Here is a 5,376-nt window from a genome sequence, read left to right as displayed (position 1 = left end):
TATTATAAACATGTCGACATGTTGTAAAAATGTATTTGACAAAAATATTTCCCAAAATATAAAGGGAACATATTTTTATTAATATATATATATGTATTTAAAAGTATATTTAGGCTGAATCCATATTTTTTCTGCGAGGCCAGTTTTCGAACGTCTTTATACCACCTTTTTTACATATAATTTATTCGGTAAAAATTACGTATACACATAATGAGAAACAAAAAAATAATAAATATCATTGATTTTTTTTGAAATATCGACGATATATCGATATTTTTTGAGCTGATATATCGGCATATCGATATTTAGTTTTTCGATATATCGATTATCGATATATCGAGGTCGGGAATATTTTTGCCATCCCTAGCTACTCGACGCGTATGGTGGCGCTCAGTCGGCGTTGCGTGAATCACAGGAAACCTTACTTCACGTCGCACTCGGTGATGGCGGATAGTAGGAGTGCCGGGTCGACTGTGGAGCATCCGTATTACGACAAGAATTGTCGTCCGGCTTGCTCAGTCTTGGAGCTATGACTGTTTTGTAGCGTAGATTCACATCCGTATTACGACTATAATGATCGTCCGGCTTGTGATTCTCGTTGCTCAGCAGGGAGAGTAACTTTTTGATCGACGGCCAGCGACCTGTATTTATGTACTTCGTGGCTCACCGATTCCCTTCGATTGGATAGGTAATACTTTCGCATTTTCATGGCTGTGGCTCTTGATTTGAATGACGCGTTAGTACCTGGATTGTTATTTTCAAGTTTCAGTTCCTGCTCTTTCCTAGGGAAAACTTGATTTCCCGGCAGGCGGCATCGGTCCGCATACTCGGGCGTCGCACGGCGCTATCTATATTCCCGAGTAACAATATTTTGGTTCAGGGTCAGTTCAGGAGACCATTTGGTGCTGGGATGGTTCTATGTTCAGTTCATGAACGTTGACGGTTCAATAACCGTTCACCTGTTCAAGTACCGACCACCTAATAAAAATGTTTGGTTCTCAGTGGGTTCAGAAGACCAATAATGTGCTGGGATGGTTCTATGTTCAGTTCATGAACGTTGACGGTTCAATAACCGTTCACCTGTTCAAGTACCGACCACCTAATAAAAATGTTTGGTTCTCAGTGGGTTCAGAAGACCATTAATGTGCTGGTATGGTTCTATGTTCAGTTCATGAACGTTGACGGTTCAATAACCGTTCACCTGTTCAAGTACCGACCACCTAATAAAAATATTTGGTTCTCAGAGGGTTCAGAAGACCAAATAGGTGCTGGGATGGTTCTATGTTCAGTTCATGAACGTTGACGGTTCAATAACCGATCAGCTGTTCAAGTACCGATCACCTAATGAAAATGTTTGGTTCATAGTGGGTTCAGAAGACCAAATAGGTGCTAATATGTACATTAAATGTAGCAAAGTGGGTGAGAAAAAATATATAATATATTATATTATGCATATAATATTATCTACATAAAGTAATGTGTTTTAAAGGAATTTTAACATGGGGGTGTTGGGTGCAGAGCCACCCACGGGTGTGTTTCATTTTACACGTAAAGCCCGAGCCCCTCCAAGTCAAAACTGAAATTTTGCCTATGTAACGTTCATGATATTAATATTATTACTAATTTATGTCAATATATTGACATATATATATATATATATTGTATATCATGGTACTATAGTACCATGATATACACTACAAGGGTTTCTTGTGGCGCGGTGCGTTCACTCAACAGCGGAAACGCACTGAGTGTACGCATCGGCCGGTGTTGCTAGCTCCCGGGTGGTCACCCATCCGGGATTCTTAGCAACAAATCCTTGTCCACACATACGTGTTCCAACCAACTGTTCCTTCCCCCTATAAACAAAATAAAGCTCATTGCCACAGTTGCCGGGCTTAAGCTCAAAAAAAACAAAAAAAAAAACTACAAGGTAAGATTGGAAAAGTCCAAATTTACTACAGGTCCGCGCAAATGTCACTCATATTAATATATTATCATATTTAACATATTATCATAATATTATTATGTTACGCTACGTCACATGCAGCCCACTGAACGATGAACGATCTGTCAAAAAGTTTCGATTATGTTGTTTTTATCATAAAGATGATAGTACAACCGTCGTCGCGCGTCGGTCGTATTTGAAAATTGAAGTACGCGCGGTTGTGCGTACGAGTGTGTGACATATTGTATAATTTGTATTGTGTTAAAAGTTAAAAGTACGTAACCTATAATTTTTAAACATTACGATTTTCAACGAGCACGAGCTATTTACCGTTTTACATTGTACATTTCAACGAGCACAAGCTGTTAAACGTTATACCAGTTATTGAGTTATACCACAACTGTATAATATAATAAGTATAGATATAACTGCAATTTTTGTTGAAGAAGTTCAGAAATGTAAGTATTTGTTTTTACCTATTTCATATTTAAGACTTAGTTAAATACTTAGTATTTTAGTTATTTCAATTGTTATTTGTGTTACTATACAATAAATAGGTACACAACAAATTATAATAATCAGGTACACAATTGTTTCAATCTACATAATATATAGGTATTTCGTTGAATGCTTAAGAGGCATTTTCTTGATGCTGATTGTTTAAACCGACAGGGATTGATATTATATATATATATATTGAAATACATGAGTATGATCTTACACTCAACAATGTATTAATTGATTTTACTTCAAGTTTAAACATTATTTAATGGTTAATAGTAGGTAACTATAATAGGTATACCTTATAACTGTATGTGTATATTTTGTAGATACATTGTTATATTAATAACAAACAGTATAATATTGGCTTATCTCTAGGTTATAGGTATTTTGAAATGAAGTAATTTAAAATGAGATAGCTAAATAAACTTAAATCATCAGTTAATTATAGTGATTTTTTGTTCAATGCTAGTACCTATAGGTACTTATCAGTTATCACTTATCAGTAATAATAAGCTTCAAAAAATAGATTATCTTATTGCTACTTTAATATTAATTAACTGTATTATAAAATTCTTACTAAATCTACCTATAAAAACTAACACCGCATTAAATTATTTAACCTATAGATATTTATAATTTATTGGTTTTAGTTGATTTTTGTAAACATAAAAATGTATACCTACCTAATTTCTTTTCCTTTTTTAATTTGATGTAGTAATTAAATAATTTATCTATACAACTATCTAATAAAAAAAACATTTCATATTGATGTGAATACATTGAATAATAAATTGATTGTCTACCATAATTGCATTGACGCATAATTTTTTATTTGTACTATAAACAATAAATAAGTTATTATTGTTTCAATCTAATCATAATATTATATCATTATAACTAAAATTATTTTATATTTTAATTTGTATAGAAAATAAATTATGGACAATGTTATTGGGAAAAAAAAAAATTTGCATTAAGTAAATCATCTCGTTATCGACTGCGAAAAAAGGCTCAAAAAGTAGCTTCAATATTAGTTTATTCATCAAGTTCTGATGAACCATCAAATAATTCAAATTCATGTATTAATTTATCCTTGTCCAATGAAATTAATCAAAATACAAGAAGCTTATCTACTTCTGCTGAAAATTTAACGTCTGATGATTCAATACATTTTAATAATATCAACAATACAATAGATGAATCAAGAAATATTCCTGTGGAAATTGATGAAAGCCCAAACTTAAGATTAGTTTTAGCACAATGGGCTTTACGCCATAATATAACCCATACTGCAGTTAATGATTTACTAAAAAATTTAAAAAAATTTTCGTTGTTTTCTGATTTACCCTCAGATGCAAGGACATTATTAAAAACTAGTTCTACTGCTATAGTAAAAACCATTGGGGGCGGTGTTTATCATTATTTTGGTATTAAAAGAGAAGTAGAATTCTTAGTTGATTCTGGACTTAATTTGCCATCAGAACTTTTATAAGTAGCAGGTATTGCCCGAGTAGCATTTTGAGTGCAGACAGCGTGTAAAATACATTAGCTCGATGGTTCAAAGCACGGTACAAAACTGGTTCAGAGCACCGTGTTTTTCGAAAAATGAATACCGATTTTTTACATGGGTTTAACCGTGCCTTATAAATGCTTTAGACGGTTTAAACACGGTTGTACTGTTCAAACTAGGCACAAATGAAACAGTGCATTTACGGAGCTATTGTTGGTTAAATATCCGTAGATTTATCCTATTTATAACAATACAATTTGGGTTTATCTGTTAGTTAAATAACCGTGTTTTTGTACATTTGTTTACCGTGCGATTTGTGAACATTTGAAGGTTAAATAACTGTTTAAAGATGCAAGTTCTTACCGTACGATCTGTATACATATTAAAAAACTAGGTATCTGTTTTTTTTTTTTATAAAATAATAGTTGCGAGCACCTATGTATTAATAACACAATTAGTACATAATACATTTTATAAAAGCTTTATTTTATTTAAAAATACGAATTTTAAAATGTTTAACTAACAAAATAAAACTGTACATACTTAAGTACATAAAAAAAGTAGAAAAAACTTAACATAATAAAAATTGTAATACTTCTCTATATCGAACGTAATAATTGGCAAAATAACATTTACAAATAAAAAAAAAAATTGTAATACTTTTGTTGTTATAATTAAAAAAAATTATAAAGAAAATGAAATCATGAATCTATTGGTGCTTTTGGAGAATGTCGTATGTAGTTGTCCAGAACAGACATAAATTTTTGTTCATCAGCTGGGATGGTCCGTAACCCAGACAATGATTCTAAAAATGCAATTTTATATAGTAGGTAATATCGTCAGCCTATTTAGCAAACGGCGTAACTACAAAACACCAAATTTTACAGTAGAGGAAAAAAACGTTTAATAAATTCCAATTAACTAATTTTGACCAAACAAATATTTGTTAGTATTACTTCATTAGTAGTTGGTATTTTAGAAGTAATATAATTAAATGTATGTAATAAATAACATTTTTTATGGACTTACGTCTGTTTCTTCTATAATAGTTACATTCTTGGAGATACGATCAATTCTAATTTTTCGACTTACGTCTGTTTCTTCTATAATAGTTACATTTTTGGAGATACGTCCAATTCTATTTTTTGGACTTACGTCTTTTTCTTCTAGAATTTCTATTTTTATAGTTAAGACAAATTTTATTTTATTGTTTTCAAAAATAATTTTGAGAACAATGTAAGTTAATTTATTTTAAAAATATTATAAATTATATTTATTACTTGATTTATTTTGACTTTGTATTTATTAAAAATAATTATTTAAGGTTTTACAACTTCTTAACCTAAATAACAACAAATTATAAATAATATTAATTATTAATCAATATTGATGAATAGTATTAATATTAATCATCACA

This window comes from Acyrthosiphon pisum, unplaced genomic scaffold, assembly GCF_005508785.2.
Source record: "Acyrthosiphon pisum isolate AL4f unplaced genomic scaffold, pea_aphid_22Mar2018_4r6ur Scaffold_20541;HRSCAF=21335, whole genome shotgun sequence".
NCBI lineage: Eukaryota > Metazoa > Arthropoda > Insecta > Hemiptera > Aphididae > Acyrthosiphon > Acyrthosiphon pisum.
Note: the sequence above shows the minus strand (reverse complement) of the source record.